We start from the raw sequence: 20,310 nt of genomic DNA on the forward strand, positions 1-20,310 counted from the left end.
TTCTTTCTTCCTATTCCTCCTACCCCGCCTTGAATAGCTTGAGTAGTTGCCTTAATTGCTGAATAGCTCATGATTTTATTTGTCTTGAGGCCTTCTTCCACCATACCTCCCATCTTCACTACCTCGTTGAATGATTTTCCAACCGCTGAAACCAAGTGGGCGTAGTAAGTTGGTTCCAAGGCTTGGAGGAAGTAGTCTATCATTTCGCTCTCCTTCATAGGAGGATCCACTCTTGCTGCCTGTTCTCTCCACCGAAAACCATACTCTCTGAAACTTTCGTTGTGTTTCTTCTCAAATTTGGTCAAAGATAATCGATCTGGGATGATTTCCAGATTGTATTGGAAATGGTATGCGAATGCCTGTGCCAGGTCATCCCAGGTGTACCATCTTCCATGGTCTTGGCGTGTGTACCACTCCAAAGCTGATCCGTTTAGACTTTGACTGAAGTAAGCCATCAATAATTCATCCTTTCCCCCAGCTCCTCGCATCTTGCTACAGAAGCCCCTTAAGTGGGCTACTGGGTCACCGTGCCCGCTGTATAGGTCAAATTTGGGCATCTTGAAGCCAAATGGCAATTGTACATTAGGGAATAAGCATAAATCTTTGTAGGCTACACTGACTTGCCCACCTAATCCCCGCATGTCTCGGAACGACTGTTCTAGACTTTTGACCTTCCTGAACATCTCTTCTTGTTCAGCATTTTTGGCTAGCTTGTCAATTTCGGTTGGGAGATCAAACCGAGGAGCAGGTGAATTGATTTCGGAGGCTTTGAAGGTGGGCTCCGGGGGTAATATTGGTTGTCTTGGGCCTGAAATGTAGGCTCACTAGGAGATTTGTGAAATGTAGCAGGGGGAGGTGCTACGAAAACAGGAGTCATAGGTGGAGGAAGATACGGGACTGGTTTTGGAGGTGGAGACTGTGGTGTCTGAGAGGTGGTGCCTCGGTAGTGCTGATAAATGGGGAAACTTGGGGATAATTCAGTGGTGATATTATCCTGAGTTTGGGTCATTGATGGAGCAGGGTTATTTGGGTAAGATGGGGGTAACTGTCCTGTAGACCAAGCTTGGTACATTTCAGCCATTTGCTGCTTGAGCTTAAACATCTCTTCTTTCATTTTTCCGACATCCATCTCTTCTATCTCCATACTTGTGTCAACATCTGGGATAGACATACTTTCGGGTATTGGTCCTTTTGATCTTGTGTGATAGTGATAATATGCCAGTATACTCTTTAGAGAAACTAACTGCTTGAATTCTGCAAATTAACAAACTTGTTAGTTTTGAGAGTTTAACACATATATAATCACACGTTGAGATGCAATGCTCCTAGACAAATAATCCCTTTCTATTATGCATTCGCTCGGTTGCTTGTGTCGTCCCAACTTTCTTGAAAATTTTACTCACTTTTATTTTATTTCATTTTATTATATATATTTTATTGTGGTGGTCGAATCTTATAGAGATTGCCTACGTATCAGACCTTACGTAGTTCGGACCAAAGGCAATTATTTTTATTCATTACACAAAGATGGAATTACATTTGAAAATTTTAAGAAAATAGCTTTGAAATTCACACACTTAAATCAAAAATAAAAGATACAATTCATAACATCTCACAACATGCCCCACTTTCCACTTTTGTTCTCTAATATTGGATTATCTGCTCAATGTGGGGCTTGACCTGGATGGCCTCCCAGCGTACGATACATCCTTTCCAACTCCATTTCTAGATGACGAGCAAAAGTGGGCGCATGCTCTGTAAACCTTTCATAATCCATTCCTTGGCAGTTTACATAACTTTGAGATGTGAAGACTGCCAAGTCGTGGATTTGTGCCCTGAAACCTTGGAGGCGTTGGTCTTGGTCTTGCAATTGCTGCTGACGAGTGGTGGCTATGTCTCTGACACGGTTTTCACGATCTAAAGCTGATTCTAACAGAGCTCGGAGTCTGGCCTGCTCTAATCTTGCTTGCGATTTTTCCCTGTCGAGGTCTGCTTGTTGATATTCTCTGTTGCATCTTCTTGCCTCTTCTAGTTGTGCACGAAGCTTGTCTTCTGATCGCATCCAATAGTCTTTTTCCTTCTTGAATTGAGCCTTGTCTTTTTCGGATTGCCTATCTTGGCGTTCCTTGTTAGATCTGGCTTCTTCGTTTAATTGTTGGATCCTTTCTTTTGCTTTGCTCAATGCCCTCTCAATTTCCGCAAGCATGGAATCATAATCTTGCATTTTTTCGAAGAGATTGGCGATGGTTTTTTGATCCTTCCAGCTCCTCTTTGGCGTTTCAGATACTCTTTTCATTTTTTGGAGCCGAGCATGAAGATTTTCATTCTCACAAGCTAGACTCTTTTTCTCGCCTTTGGCTTCTTGTTCTTGCAAATCTTTCTCCAAACTGAGGCTTCTTAGATTTTCTTTTAGGGCATGGATAGTGGCTTTGTACCCTTTTTCTTTTTCTCCCCAGATCAACCGCTCTTGGATTTTATCACTGAAGTTTTGAACATGGGGTCTTTTTGTTGGCCTTTTTAGCTCAGGTTCTGGTACATCATCCACGCGAGACCGCTTTTCGAACCACCTTGCATATCCAGGATTTATCTCACCCTTGGTAGTGTCTAGGACTTGAGTATCACTTTTCAAGTATCGGCATCCATTCCACATTTGCTGAAGTAAAGCTTCGGGAATAGTGGCTTCTGGGTGTAATTCGACTACTTGCATACTCAAATCTTCCTCATCAGGAACTATTTGATATCTCCCTAGTTGCCTTAAAACTCTTAGTGGTGCATACAGTTGAATGCTTCTCAATCCCAATAGTAGTAGATAACTATTTGAGGTTGACATATGTATTACTTCTCTCATCGGAAGCCATCCCAGAGTCCATTCAATTTGATTTGCAGTTAAAGCCTTTAGATGAGATACCCATGCTTCTATCCCTTCTGGAGCTTGATAATCTTTTGTTCTTTCCTCATAGCTCTCGATGCAATTAGCTTTGTTCGACCCATACTGTATGATCTTGGGCTGTTGTTGGAGATGTTCAATCACCCATATTTGCAACAAAATTTTGCATCCTTCGAAAACTTTCGCTCCTGATTTGCATAAAGTCAAAGCCCGATAAATATCTGATAGAATGATGGGGACAAGGGTGTGATTTTCTTTAGTGGTGAGGATTTGCACAACTTTTGCGGTGCGAATATCAATTGTTCGCTCTTTATTTGGGAAGACCATGACTCCTAGAAAAGCCACCATGAAAGCAAATCGACGGTGCATCTGCCAAGTGTCTTTGTTTTGCTTATTAGTAAGGCCTTTCTCATGAATTTTGAACCCATCTGACTTTCCAAGCCTGGAATACAAAAAATTGAAGGAACAACATCCATTGAGGACATTGCTTTTCCTGATTTGACTGCTGATGTTCAGAAGACCGAAGAATCGATGTATTGAAGGAGCCTTTGTGAATATCAAGCTTTGATTTCTTAAACTTTCGTTAAAATCAACATAGCCAGCTATCTCCTCTAATGTAGGAGTAAGCTCGAAGTCAGAGAAACGAAAAACATTGTGAACAGGATCCCAGAAAGTTACTAATGCCTTAATCAGATCATCCCGAGGCTCAACTTTCATAATGTCCGTGAGATTTCCCAAATGTTTGACGACCCATCTTTGACCGTCCTCGCCTAAATCATACCACCACATTTGAAGCTGACATAGAAATTCCTCCGTACTTGTGGATGAGGGGCTTTGTGTAGTGCTCATTTTGTATCTGAAATTTAATTTTAATAAAGTCAAAATTTATTTTGGAAAAATTTATACTAAAAATCATTTTCGAAATTTTTTCTTTTATTTATTAAATATCTTTATTTCAAAATTTAAAACTATATTTTTTCGAAATTTTTAAAGCAACCCATTTTATTCCTTTCTTCTTACCAAGCCTTTATTTAAGCTGGTCAACAAGCATGTTCGAGGCGAATAAATGCACAAATAACAAGTAGGATGCATCATGATGGTCTTTTAATTTTGGGTTCACCTGTCCTAGACAGACCAAACCCCTGTGTTGAGTCTCCAAGGCCAAATGCATATGATGCAAATATTCGTTCCTACTAGGGATCCGGTACACGGCTGAGTTATTCTAAGTGTAAAACCTTAGGTTGATTGTTCTAAACCTGGCTTACCCAAACGGACAGTTTGAGCCGAAGCGGGAGTAATGTACCGGGAGCACGAAAGTCTGCCCGGCCTAGTTACTTGTCCCAACTCCGTCTTATTTGGTATGACTTTAACAGAAAGGTGGGTCACGCGCACGTGTACACCATAAATTCAGAAGACTCAGAAAGAAGGGGGTTTCGTAGCAGTTGTATATATTCACAATTCAAATAATATTAAAGCGGTAAAAAACATTTAGCATATTAGCATATAAACAGTTGATAATTATATAGTAAATAAAGCCAATAAAAATAGATATTTTAAGCTCGAATTCTTTAAACCCTGAACCAATGGTTCTGGGTCATAGTAACAACTAGTGTCCCCAGCAGAGTCGCCAGAGCTGTCGCACCTCCTTTTTCCGCCCCGCCCGCGGGGCGCGTGGGGAGTTTTCTCCAATTGAAGGACAGTCGAAAAGGGATTTGTTTATTTGTTTTAGAGTCGCCACCTGGGAATTTTAAGGCGTCCCAAGTCACCAATTATAATCCCTGAATCGAGGAGAATATGACTATGTTTATTATTCTGCGAACCAGAAATCCCGAGTAAGGAATTCTGTTAATCCGGAAGAAGGTGTTAGGCATTTCCGAATTCCGTGGTTCTAGCACGGTCGCTTAACTGTTTTTATTATTGGCTTAATTATCTTGATTTTTTATTAAATACTTTTTGTTACGTGATTTTTCTACCGCTTTTGCTTATTGTGGTTAAGGACCCTTCTTTGAATCGAATTACGCGTACGTATATTCGTGTTATAAATTAAAAAAAATACGGAATTGTGTCACGCGTACGTGTACACAATAACTTTTGATAATATATTAATTAAGCAATCATTTTTCGAGGAATCAAGTGTCGAATCAAGAATAATTATTTTTCTTGAATAGTGAACCGTACATATCGGATTTTTATGAAATTGATTTAACGCCTTTAGAAAAATCCTTTTATTAAATATTCGCTCGAAATTGCGCGTACGCATAATCCGAAATTTTGCTTTTAAAAGTATAATCAGGGTACGCGAACGTATCCCTAATTCCACAACATATTTGTAATGATATTATGGAATTTCCACGAAAAAATGTTTGTTATATCATGAGAAATCTCGTTTTAAGATATTCTTTAATTTTTTGGAAAATAATCCACAATTTATTAAATATTGACCATTGATTATAATTTCCGCATATAACATGTTTATCCAAGTCTATTCAAATTCAAAGAACAGAATAAAAATATGATTAATACTATTTTTAAACAAATATGATATATATATGTATGCCAAAGAATAAATTGCATATGAAACTGAAAATAAATGATTCATAAAGGAAGGAAATATTTCCGAGAATTTTCATTATTTACTTAATGCAAATTCTACTTCTAATTATCATTGATATGAAGTGTGGCAATTTATGCTTATACATCTCTTTTCATCCTTATATGCTTGCTTTTAATCTAATAGGCCTAATTATTTGGTTAATTTGTTTTATGAAGGTAGATAGACATCGAGCTATGATGGCCGAATTATTATACAAGTTAATTTAATAAAATTACCTTACATGTAACTTAACTGTGTATCGTATTCATAACGTATTGCAATAAGCTACATCATATCGCCTTTCGCCCACTTTTATACACACATCTATTATTTTATCGACATCACCATCTTAACCTTATGTAACAATAAATATCACTACTATAGTTATCTTGGCATTTCTACATCACTTCTCACTTAACCAACAACATAATTTAAATAATGACCAACACTCATACCATATTCTCTACTTCGACAATTTAATATGATTAAACTAATGAGATAGTGAGCTAATGTTATTACAAATCTTTATACGAACTTTCAAAGTAAGACAATTAGCTCATAGCTATCAAATTGAATTCACTACTAATTAACTAACATAAAATAAAAATGAAATTTAAATTGATGAACTTGGACAAATAAAAAAAAACAGAATTTCAATTCAATCTTCGTTTATTCGCCATATTGAATCTCTTTCCAACAGAGAATTTAAAAGGATATATGCCTGGAAATGGAGATAGAAGTAGTAAGTTTCAGCAGTTGCAGCAGTAACAAAATCAACAGAATACCAGTTTTTCCACAAATTTGAGCAATAATAAGACCCAAGGAAAACAAATGCACAATAGCAGTATTCTTATGAGAAATTTCAAATTTGAACCACAAATTGCCACTAAAAACAGACCCGGACAGATTCTAGAAAAGTAACATTTTTCAGATTTTTCAGTTTCTTTCCTGTTTTGGACTTCTTGTTTCTGATTTTTCTGTTTTTGTTGCTGTCTATCTGTGTGTGTGTGTGACTGCCCTCTTGTTCCTTTTAAAACTCTCCTCAAAATTCTCTAGGATCTTAAAAACTGATTAAAAGACCGTCCTTAAAGGTCTGTCCAGCTCCTGTATTTATACAGGGCTGGTTCTATACTAATTAGTATTGGAGGGACCCTTTATCCCTTTAACAACCAGAAAGTTTCCATTGAAACTTCTTTTTAATACTTTATGTGATCCTAACATGATTTTCAGCAGCCCCATTATCCCTTGTTCCCCCTTTATTATTTAAATATAGTCATTAACACTACATTATAATACACTAGCCTTAACACCCTGTTTTTTACTGTTTCATTCCCAAAAGTGCCCCTGAAATCCTGATGTTATTACTGAAAAATCAGAACCTACAGCAAAACAGATTCTAAAATCTATACAAACTTAGTTATTCTTCTGATTTACAGCTATAACCAATCCTATTAACCTCCTAATACAATTGTATCTAACCAACTTTTGTAAACTTGAATCCAAACTTGACATTACAGTAATATTTCACTGAATTCAGAACTAACAACATATTACTGAAATTATCAAAACAATTCAGACTGGACCTAACACTGAACTAGAATCAAACACACACAGGATCATTGTCAATACTGACAATGTCCTGAAACTTTAATGTTCAGACAATAACATATATACAACCTTTATTTTGACAGATTCATATAAACCAGGATGATTTAACTAACGAGTATTAGGTAAAAATGATTATCTACAATATCTGTCAACAAACAGTACATAATAATAGAAACAGATAATTTCAATCAGTATTATGAGAATTCGTAATATAATTAATCGACGAACTTAATCGAGTCGATTACACACATTGTAACTAAGCACAATCAACAGAAACAATTCACATTTAAAATCAGGTAGACGGGTAGGAGACAGTATGATAATAAACGATGGGAAAATTACACAGACTAAAACAAACACAAAAATACATGTATAATACACAAAATAAATAGAAAAAATACCTTTGAATCTTCAATTTTATTCCAACTCGAACTCAACTTGGATTTCGGATTTTTTGTTTGAAATCAAACTGACCTTAGTCGAAGTATTTTCCACTGAAAATACTTCGACTAAGGTCGATTAAACCTCAATCTTTTACTTGAAATCGGAAAAATTCCAAGATTGGAAATTTTTAGGGTTTCAGGTTCTTGGATCTTAAATCCGAACATTTCCAGGCAGATTTGCAGGGAACCAAACATGATACGAGGGTGAGGGTAGCCTAGGGGTTATTTGGTGTTAGTTTGAAACGGATCTGAGTCTGTTCTTGTTTGGTCCGAATCTTCAAAAGAAGATTCGAGAAGTTCCGAACTGATTCGAACCAAACAAATGATAGATCCATATTCAGGGTGACTAGGGGAAGCTGTGGTGTCGATTTGGGACTGTTAGGTCTAGATCTGAACTTGGCTCGAATCTTCAAATGAAGATTCGAGAATCTCTAGGGAGATTCGAACCAAGCTGGTAACATATTCGGATAGAGGGTGTTCATGGGGTCCTAGGGTGTTAAGTTGGTGACCGGCGGCGTTGATGCCGCCGGGTTTCAGGCGGTGGAATCCTAGGGCGGCTAGGGTTAAGAGTGGGGGTTTGGGACGATGATGAACAGGAGCGGAGAGGGGGGGTGTTTAGTTAGGGGGCCGGGTAAAGGGTTACGGGTTTATATAGGGGAATGGTGGGTGGATATGGACCGTTGGATTAGGAAGGATGGATGGCTGAGATTAATTCATTAAATCAAACGACGTCGTTTGGTTTAAAGTTGGGGTCGGACTGAATCGGGTTAATGGATCGGGTAACGGGTTACGGGTAAGGGTAATGTATCTTGTCCGTTGATTGGATTTGATCGAACGGTTTCTTGATGAGAGGTGACCAAACGACGTCGTTTGGTCTTAGCTTGGGACTGGACCGGACAGGTTGTTTGGATTGGGCTGAGGAAGTGTAATTTGTTTTGGGCCTGGATTTAAATCCAGGTCCAATTTTTATTTCCCTTTTCAATTATTTTCTAATTTTATTAGTAAAAAAAAAAATCCTAATAAAACTATAAACAATTTTTAACCTTACACAAAATATTAATTACTCCATAATAATTATTTAACATATAGACAAAACATCAATCACACAGTGAAAAATTTAAAATAGAACCAATGCATATTTTTGTGATTTTATTTAAATTATCTCTTAAATGCATAATTAAATCCTATATGCATGCAACATGTATTTTATTTTAATTTTGTTTAATTATAACAAAGCAAACATTTTACGGACATAAACAAATATTTAACACCACGCAAATTCAGAAATTACACGGTAAAAGAAATTTATTTTGATTTATTTTGGAGTAATTTCGTAAGGCAAAAATCACGTGCTCACAACGCTTTCGATCAAAAAGTTTATCAAACCTCGTCCAAATGACCTGAAATTTTGCACACACGTCGCATTAAACACTACGGAGCTACTCCAACTTCTGGAATTCCATTTCGACCCTAGGATCAAAATCTCACTATCGAACCGGAAACTTCAAAATTTCAACTTTCGACATTTCAAGACTAAATTAGCTACAGACCTCTAAAACACAATCCGAACACGCTCCTAAGCCCAAAATCACCCAACGGAGCTAACAGAACCATCGTATTTCCATTCCTAGGCTGTATTCACACTGTTCCGACTACAGTCAACTTTTCAACACTTAAGCTCTCATTTAGGGACTAGGTGTCCCAAAACTCTCAGAAACTCAAAACCGAATGTCCCGGCAAATCAAAATAGTAGAAATAAACCCGGGGAAAGAAATTAATAGGGGATCGGGGCATTAATTCTTAAGACGACCGACCCGATTGTCATATCCTCATATGCATAAACATTCATTCGTCCTCGAACGAGCATAAAGACATACCTGAAGTAGTGAAAAGATGATGATAACGACTGCGAATATTCTGCTCGGTCTCCCAGGTCACCTCTTCGACCGGCTGGCCCCGCCACTGAACCTTTTACGAAGTAATGTTCTTTGACCTCAACTTTCTAACCTGCCTGTCTAATATTGCCACTGGCTCCTCAACATAAGATAGATCCTTGTCCAACAGGACTGACCTGAAATTCAACACGTGTGACGGATCACCGTGATACCTCCGGAGTATCGATATATGAAATACCGAATGAACTCCTGCCAAGATAGGAGGTAAGGCAAGCTCATAAGTAACCTCCCCAACATGCTTCAATATCTCAAAAGGGCCAATAAACCTCGGACTCAACTTCCCTTTCTTCTCAAATCTCATAACGCCCTTCATAGGCGAAACCCGAAGCAGAACCTTCTCTCCAACCATATAGGAAACATCACGAACCTTCCGGTCCACGTAACTCTTCTATCTGGACTAGGCTATGCGGAGTCTATCCTGAATCACCTTAACCTTCTCCAAGGCATCCTAAACTAAGTCTGTGCCTAATAATCTGGTCTTATCCGGCTCAAACCAACCTACCGGGGATCTACACCGTCTACCAGATAAAGCCTCATACGGTGCCATCTGAATGCTGGACTGATAGCTGTTGTTGTAAGCAAACTCCGCCAATGGTAAGAACTGATCCCAAGACCCTCTAAACTCAATCATACACGCACAGAGCATATCTTCAAGAATCTGAATAGTGCGCTCGGACTGTCTGCCCGTCTGAGGGTGAAATGTTGTACTCAACTCCACCCCAGTACCCAACTCATGCTGAACGGCCCTCCAGATCTGTGATGTAAATTGAGTACCTCTATCTGAAATGATGGACACTAGAATACCAAGCAGACGAACAGTCTCCAGGATATAAATCTCCGCCAACCGCTCCAAAGAATAAATAGTACACACAGGAATGAAATGAGCGTACTTGGTCAGCCGATCCACAATCACCCAAATAGCATCGAACTTCCTCAAAGTCCGTCGGAGCCCAACTATAAAGTCCATGGTGATTCGCTCTCACTTCCACTCTGGAATCTCTATCTGCTGAAGCAATCCACCCGGTCTCCGGTGCTCATACTTCATCTGCTGACAGTTGAGGCACCGAGCTACAAATCCAACTATATCCTTCTTCATCCGCCTCTATTAGTAGTGCTGCCTCAAATCCTGATATATCTTCGCGGTACCCGGATGAGTGGAATATCGTGATCTATGGGCCTCCTCCAGAAGCAACTCCCGAAGCCCATCAACATTGGGTACACAAATCTGACCCTGCATCCTCAATACCCCATCATCACCAATAGTCACATCTCTTGCATAACCCGTGCTGAACCTTGTCTTTGAGGACAAGCAAATGAGGGTCATCATACTACCGTTCCCTGATACAATCAAATAAGGAAGACCGAGAAACTACGCAAGCTAGAACTCGACTTGGCTTCGAAAGATCCAATCTCATAAACTGGCTGGCTAGGGTCTGAACATCCAGCACCATAGGTCTCTCCGATATTGGTAAATAAGCCAAACTCCCCAAACTCTCTACCCAGCGACTCAAGGCATTGGCCACCACATCGGCCTTGCCCGGGTGATACAAAATAGTGATATCATAATCCTTCAGCAACTCTAACCACTTCTTTTGGCACAAATATAGATCCTTTTGCTTGAACAAGTGCTGCAAGCTCCGATGGTCAGTATAAATCTCACAAGGCACACTGTATAAATAATTGAGCCAGATCTTCAGGGCATGACAATGGCAGCTAACTCAAGGTCGTGGACAGGGTAATTCTTCTCATATATCTTCAATTGTCTGGATGCATAGGCAATCACCCTACCATCTTGCATCAACACCGCTCCGAGGCCAATCCTCGAGGCATTACAATAGACCATATAAGACCCCGAACCTGTAGGCAGTATCAAAATTGGGGCTATGGTCAATGTTGTCATGAGCTTCTGAAAGCTCGCCTCATACTGCTTTATCCACTGGAACGAAGCACCCTTCTGGGTCAGTCTAGTCATAGGGGTTGCAATCGATGAAAACCTCTCCACAAAACAACGGTAATAGCCCGCCAAGCCAAGGAAACTGCGGATCTCGGTAGTTGAGGATGGTCTGGGCCAACTCTGCACGGCCTCTATCTTCTTCGGATCCACTGAATACCCTCACTCGATACCACGTGGCCTAAGAATGCCACTGAATCTAACCAAAACTCACATTTCGAGAACTTAGCATATAACTTCTTCTCTCTCAGAGTCTGAAGCACACTCCTTAGGTGTTGCTCATGATCTTTTCGACTCCGGAAATACACCAGAATATCATCAATAAAGACAATGACGAATGTGTTGAGATACGGTCGGAACACACTGTGCATCAAATGCATAAAGGCTGTTGGGGCATTGGTCAGCCCAAATGACATAACAAGGAACTCGTAATGATTTATACAGCTCCCGAATCTTTAATTGGTCAGCCCAAATAAAGTCTTCGGGATATCTAGCTCCCGAATCTTTAATTGATGGTAACCTGAACGCAAATCGATCTTAAAAAACACCCGTGCGCCCTGAAGCTGGTCAAACAGATCATCAATACGAGGCAAAGGATAACAGTTCTTCACTGTAACCTTGTTCAACTGGCAATAATCAATACACATACGCATAGAACTATCCCTTTTCTTCACAAACAAGATAGGATCACCCCAAGGTGATACACTGGGCCGAATAAAACCCTTATCAAGCAATTCATGTAACTTATCCTTCAACTCCTTCAACTCAGGAGGAGCCATAGGATACAGAGGAATAAAAATGGGCTGAGTGCTCGGCAATAGATCAATGCCAAAATCAATATCTCTATCAGGTGGCATGCTCAGAAGGTCAACTAGAAACACATCGGGAAAATCCCATACTACTGGGACTGAATCAACTGAAGAGGTATCAATACTGACATCTCTCACATAAGCTAAATACGCATCATACCCATTATCAACCATACGCTGAGCTTTAAGAAAAGAAATAACTCTACTAGGAGTGTGATCTAAAGTACCCCTCCACTCAACACGTTGTACACCTGGCATAGCCAGCGTCACGGTTTTGGCGTGATAGTCAAGAATAACATAATGGAGCGACAACCAGTCCATGCCCAAGATAATGTCAAAATCTACCATGCTGAGCAACAATAGATTGACTCTGGTCTCAAAACCACTAAGAGCAACCAAACACGACCGATAAATGGGTCCACAATAAGAGAATCTCCCACATGAGTAGAAAAATAAACAGGGGAACTCAAAGAATCCCGAGATACACCCAAATGCGGAGCAAAATAAGAAGACACATAAGAATAAGTGGAGCCTGGATAGAGTAGAACCGATGCATCTCTGTGACACCAGTATAATAAATGTGATGATAGAATCGAAGGCAACAACCTTGGTATGGGCAAGAAGGTCATAACATCGGGCCTGGCCTTCCCCTCTAGGGCGACCTCTGCCTCCCCGACCTCTAGCTCTAGCTTGATGAGCAGGTGGGGTAGCAGCTGAAGTTGTAACCATAGCCTGAGAACTCTGCGGGGCACGCTATAGCTGAGAAGTTTGTGGAGGTGCACCCCTCCCAAGTCTAGGGCAATCCCTCACCATGTGACGTATGTCACCATACTCAAAACAAGCTCTGGGAGGACGTGGTGGCTGTGACTGGCTTGTACTAGGTCTACTGGACTGGCCTCTAAAAGCACCCCGCGCAGGAGGTGCGCTAGATACCGGAGGTGCATAATAAGGCTCCTAAGGTCTAGGAGGATCTGGAACATCATTGGCTGCTGGAAGAGCTGAATGAATAGGGCGACTCATATAACCCCTACCGTGACGACCTGCTGCTGGGGCACGGGCACCAGAGAAATGGCACGACTCTCGAGATCTCTTGGCCTCCCTCTCCTCTCTCTCCCTAGCATGCATACCCTCAAACCTCCTAGCAATGCTCACCACCTTCTGATAAGAAATATCCATCTCTAACTCACGAGCCATGCTAGACCTGATGCTGGGAATAAGGCCCTCAATAAATCGACAAAACCTCTCATGAACAGTAGAAACCAAGGCCGGTGCATGCCTAGCCAAACTGGTGTAACGGACAGCATACTCTGAGACAGTCATAGTACATTGGCACAAATGCTCAAACTATGCGCGCCATGTGTCCCTGAGGCTCTGAGGAACATACTCTCTCAGGAACAGATTTGAAAACTGAGTCCAAGTCAGCGAAGCAGCCTCATCCGGACTATCTAAATCATAGGTGCGCCACCACTCATAGGCAGCTCCTCGAAGCTGGAAGGTAGTGAAGGAAACCCGCTCGATCCTGATATACCAATGGTACGGAGAATGCAGTAACTCTCATATAGAAATCCCAGAGCATCCTCTGATGCTAGACTGCTGAATACAGGAGGATTGTACCTTTTGAACCTCTCAAGCCTCAGCTGCTCCTCCTCAGAAGTTGTTGCCCTGCCCTCGGGCAGAACTGGCACTGCAGGTGGTACAGGAATAATCTCAGGGACCTGATCAACATGCACTCATTGCTCAGGAGAACGGGCGAGGGGAGTCTGTGCTCCTCCCTCAGCCTGAGATGTAGTTGCAGCAAGGGGAAGCAACCCTGCCTGAGCCAGAGTGGTGTACATGCTCATGAACTGTGCCAGAGTCTCCTAAAGAGTTGGAGTAGTAGTAGCAGTAGGCGTGTCAGGTGCCTGGACTCCGGCTGGAACTGGTGGTGGTACCTCGGTGGCAGCTCGCACAGGTGCTTTGGCTGCACCACATTCGCGTCCTCGGCCTCTACCCCGGCCCCAGCCTCTAACGACTGCAGTAGGGGCACGGGTGCCGGATCATCTCGGGTAGCACGTGTCCTCACCATCGGTGAGAGAATAGAAGATAGAAGTTTAGAATTGTGATGTCAAAAATCTCGCACGACAAGTAATTCAAACGAAGTGGAATTTTCCTAACGGTTGCGCCTCTCGTAGATAAGTACATACATCTCCGTACCGATCAACGAGACTCTAATAAACCGACTTGTGATCCATGACTCCTATGAACCTAGAGCTCTAATACCAACTTATCGCGACCACGGTTCGCCCTCCGTGAACCCTCGTGACGACACCTATACCTCTACGAATAGGTAAGCCTAAATTGTGGAAGATAACCAAACTGCGGAATAAAACAAATTAAAACAGAATGAAGAGTGATAAACCAATGTTTAAAAGTGTCGCTCGTCATACACAATATTAACTCTTAAAACCAATACATTTTCCAAAAACCCAGAAACCCATGATTCACAAGCTAAGAGATACATAAGAAGCTCTAACTCCAAAATGTCTAATAAGAACAAAATACTGAAGGGATATACTATTACAGAAAGATAGAAAGGGACTCCTCGGTCTGCGGACGCGGCAGATATACCTCAAAGTCTCTACAGAAGCACCTCGCCTCAAGGATGATAAGACAGAGTGAAAGTACCTGGATCTGCACATGAAAAACATGCGCAGAAGGGGCATGAGTGCACCACAACGGTACACAGTAAGTGCCAATCCTAACCTCGGTCGGGTAGTGACAAGGAAGGTCAGGGCCCTACTGAGGTTAAATAAAATATAAGGTATAACAATGTAGAATAAGGCAGAATAATTAAGTGCAACAGTAAGAAATAACATAGAATAAAAAGAGCAACAATAACTAGAAAAGAGGCAAAATAATCACGGAAAGGAAATACAACTCAACACAGAGATAACAATCGGGGTACCTTCCAGGATACCGTCATGTAGTCCCAATTACATCTATCCAGTGGATCTCCCAGGATACCGTCCGTAGTCTATCATATATATATCCGAAGGATCTCCCGGGATCCCGTCCCGTAGTCCAACTATCAGTGTGCGGGGATCTACCAAAATGCTGATCCATAGTCCCAAATATAAATACCTAGTACTGGGGGAATCTACCGGGTGCAGTCCCGTAGTTCCATATAACCGTGCAGGGGGATCTACCAGAATCCCACATCCGTAGTCCCAAAATAAACAGATAAGGGGGAGCTACCGGAATCCCACATCCGTAGTCCAAAATAAACAGACAAGGGGGAGCTATCGGAATCCCACATTCGTAGTCCTAAAGTAAACACACAGCAGCAACAGGAAAATATACAGAAATGACAAAATTTCATATTAAGGCAACAAATGATTCTAGCCTAGCATGTTGCACAGAATTCAGGAAAGGCAGGTTGAGCAAATAAAGTAATTAAGTCACTTAGACATGCTTTCCTAAGCTAAGAACAACTTAATAGTGTAAGTAATAAAAACAGGAAAAGAAACATACTAGTGATTACTTAATGAAAATTGGATTTCCAACAATTAGCACAAGTATGCACTCGTCACTTCACGCAGAAGGTATTTCAATTACCAAATATACTAATCCTAAGGGGAAGGTCCCCCCCACAAGGTTAGACAAGTCACTTACCTCGAACCGACTCAAAATCAACCCGAACACGCTCTTGCCATGAGTACTCGACTCCAAATGACCCAAATTTATTCAATTTAATTGCATAATGTAAATAACACTTCAAATAACTGATTCTACAAAGAAATTCTAAGTTAATACGCGAAATTAGGTAAAATGACCAAAATGCCCCTCGGGCCCACGTCTCGGAATTGGGTAAAATTTACATTTTCAGAAACCTCGTACCCTTACAAGTCTATACATAACAAGAACACTGAAATCGGACTTCAATTGACCCTTCAAATACCCATATTAAGGTCTCTTAATCTCAAGCCCTAATTTTCTCGCCACCAATTACGTCCTTAATCACATATAAACGAGTTATGAAGTCAAAAATGTTACCTCCAAGTGATTACCCTTGAATACCTCTTCAATCCTCTTCAAATAGCTCCAAAATTGCTCAAAAATGGTAGAAGATAACCCCAAAATCGCGGACCAAATTACTATTTAAACATTCTGCCTAGGCATCAAATCCTTCTTCGCGAACGCGGTCAACGCCTCGCGTTCGTGAAGCACAAATTTAATTTGACTAAAATTCCTTCATCGCGATCGTGACACACAGCTCGCGAACGTGAAGGCTTAGCTCTCATACTCAACGCGAACGCGACGTCCCCTCCGCGAGCGCGAAGGACAAATCAACCTCAACCCAGCCGCTCAACTTTCCTCTATGCGAACGCGATGCACAAGACCCCAGCCCCTTCGCGAACGCGGAGACTCCCTCACGAATGCGAAGGCTAAATCCTCAGCCTCACCTGCCAACACTTTGCGAATGCGAGGGCCTACTCGAGAACGCGAAGGTCATTTTTCTGCAACACCCAGCAACAGTCTTCTACAAATTTTTCACAACTTGAAATGGCCCGATTGACCACCCGAAAATACCCAAGGCCCCCGGTGTAAGCACGTGATTTTTGACCCTCCCCGAGAATTTTCACATTTTTAGCGTGAATATGTGAAATTGGGTCTAATATAGCCATTTTAACTATTTTTACTTTATTTCGGTGCAAAAAGAAAATTTCAAAAAAATATATATATAAATTTTAGTTTATGTATCTCTCATAAACTTGAAAAATACAAAAATTGTACTTTATTTTGGTACTTTATATAAATTCGAAAATTACAAAAAAAATATATAGTTCTATTAATGTTTGCGGTCATTATAATTTTGAAAAATACAAAAAAAATATTACTTCATATTTTTGTCTTTATTAAAGAACAAAAATTACAAAAAAAAATAGTTTTTAGTCATTTTAACTTTGAAAAATACAAAAAAATATTACTTCATATTTTATCTTAATATTTAAAAAAAACGAAAATTACAAAAATAGTTTTATTAATATTTTGTAGCTATTTTACATCTTGAAAAAATATTTAAAAAATATATAGTTTTGTTTGAATACTAGTCTTATTTTTGGTAGTTATTTTGCTTACATAGGACTAGTTAAGCAACGTTTTCCTATTTCTCGGGTTCGGGCAAAAGAATAATATTCGGGTTCAAACTACCCGGTTTTAGGCCTAATTTCGGACCTAGCCCATAATAAACCGTGTCCAGGACACATGGGGAACCCCACCACGTGTGGGGAACATAAGTCTCGAACCCCACCACGCGTGTGGCTCATTTTTTGGGGCAAATCCATTACAAAAACACGGACAGAAAAATGGAAAAGGGGGACTTGGAAAGATTTTTGGAAAAAGTACTGTTCATCTTCTTCTTTGAGAAGAAGAAGCAGGAACCCTAAACCATCCAAAACCACCTTCACCAACGTCTGAAACCACCCTCGTCGCCAAGAACCTTCACTCCCTCACGTCCGAAACAGAAAACAAAAGATCACCATCGTCTTCCTCCCTTCCTCAAGACCGAAAAAACCTAAGAAAAACCCTACTGTCATTCACCGGCGAACACCACCGGACAACCCCGACCGTAGTTGATTCACCATTTTCAGTCCAACGAAGCAGCTGTTGCTGCGTGCCAAGCAGCTGTGGCTGCGTTTCCGAGCAGTTTGCCGCTGCGCGTCTTAGCCTTCGTCGTTATGGTCTATCGTCCACTGCCCGTCGACCACAAGTAACGACCCAGTTCGTTCACCATCACCGTCACCTTCCCCATCACCCACTGTCGTAACCAACAAGTCAGTCCCACCCCCGTCGCAGCCCCAGTCCCGTCGACCTCAACCAAAAACCCAGCAACACCCATCGACCACCCGTCAAGCAGCAGCCATCGCTGCTGCGTCGTCCAACCACCCCTTCGTCAACTGCCCAAACGACCCCTCCAACTGCGGCTTCACGTACACAGGTGTCGCGCCGGAAAAATACAGCAGCAACCAAACAATCCCTGGTCGTTGACAGTTGTGGGTCCGAGCTTTCTGTTCGTCGAGGTCCGGTACGTCGAGGTGTTTGTCCGAGGTTTCGTCGTTGTTCCTCGTCCAGTGAGGTCCGGCTTGAGTTCCGTCGGGGTCGTGTTTGTCGTCCTGAGTTTGCCGAGGTTCAAAGGTTAGTAAACCTCAAGTATTAGATAAGGAAATGTTACGTTAAATGTTCGAAGATGCAATATAGAAATTGGTATGATAATTTTCTGCTTATGTTTTCATCGTATGCATTTTTGCTCATTTTGCGTTATGTGATTCTTGTTTATTTGATGTCATTTAATTAAGTTTGACTAGTTGTTCTATGACACAAGTTTGACGTTAATTTGTTCGTCCTTTCCTTCGCTTAGTTCATTCAAAAAATTTATTATTAGTACATGTTATTACTACTCCCGAAATACTCATTCGCTAAAACTCTTTTTATTAAACTTCTAACAAGTTATGAGATTTTAGTTGTAAAGAAGCTGTAAGGTTTAGTATGGTTAAAAGCGTAAAAATGGCATCCCTTTAAAAATATATAAAAAAAATAATAAATAATAATAAAAATAAAAATAATAATAATAAAAAATAAAATGAGACGAGCCTCGCCAAATAAAAGGGACAAATTGCGGGGCCCTCACAAAATATATGTATTAAATACTTAGATTCCGGGATGGGTCGTTTAGCAAATTTCACGGCCCTACCCAAAAAATAATAATGCGCTAGTTGCTTTAGGCGCGCCTTTAATAATGTTATCTCCCTAAACTCGGGTGCACATTTATGTGACCCAAATCCAAATCTCAACGGAGTCGAAATATGTCTCTAGTCACGGGCACATTGATTGTGACGTGGCCCGAGACGCATTTCCACGTCGTTGCAAATTCCTTCAAAAAAATAAGAATGAGATGAGCCTCGCCGAATAAAAATACAAATTGTGGGGCCCTCAGTAAATACTTGTTTTAAATTACTTAGAATTCAGGAGGGCCGTTTAGCGAATTTCACGGCCTTTCCCAAAATAATAACACGATAGTCTCTTTAGGCGCGTGTTTAATAATCTATTTTCTTAAACTTGGGTGTGCATTTCATGTGACCCAAATCCAAATCTCAAAACATCAAATAAAATGCGTTCCGGATTGTGGGTGCATTTCATGTGACGCAATCCAAAGACATGTTTTAAGCGATGTTCACATTCTTTTGAAATAACAATAATAAAGCGGTAAAAAGTTAAAATTGGCACATTGGTTCATAATTGTATTTAAAATCAGATAAATAAGCCGAATATAACAGTTGAGCGACCGTGCTAGAACCACGGAACTCGGGAATGCCTAACACCTTCTCCCGGGTTAACAGAATTCCTTATCCGGATTTCTGGTACGCAGACTATAATATAGAGTCATTCTTTTCCTCGATTCGGGATTAAAATTGGTGACTTGGGACACCCTAAATCTCCCAAGTGGCGACTCTGAAATAAATAAACCAATCCCGTTTCGATTGTCCTTTAATTGGAAGAAACTCCCCTCGCGCCCCTCGGGTGCGGAAAAAGGAGGTGTGGCACCCGGGACCTCAACCAAACCTTCCAACCAATCCTAAAACATCGTTCAAACTTGTCTCAACCTTCGGAATGCTCAAAACAACAATAAAACACCTATTTTTCATCGGATTCAAGCCTAAGAAATCCAAAAACTCTAAAAATACACTTTCGATCAAAAAGTCTATCAAACATCGTCTGAATGACCTGAAATTTTGCACACACGTCACATTAAACACTACGGAGCTACTCCAACTTTAGGAATTCCATTCCAACCCTCAGATCAAAATCTCACAATCTAACCAGAAACTTCAAAAATTCAACTTTCGGCATTTCAAGCCTAAATTAGTTACGGACCTCTAAAACACAATCCGAACATGCCTCTAAGCCTAAAATCACCCAACGGAGCTAACAGAACCATCGAATTTCCATTCCGAGGTCGTCTTCACACTGTTCCGACTACGGTCAACTTTCCAACACTTAAGCTCTCATTTAGGGACTAAGTGTCTC

The sequence above is a fragment of the Nicotiana tabacum genome, chromosome 5 (assembly GCF_000715075.1).
Source record: "Nicotiana tabacum cultivar K326 chromosome 5, ASM71507v2, whole genome shotgun sequence".
NCBI classification, from domain to species: domain Eukaryota; kingdom Viridiplantae; phylum Streptophyta; class Magnoliopsida; order Solanales; family Solanaceae; genus Nicotiana; species Nicotiana tabacum.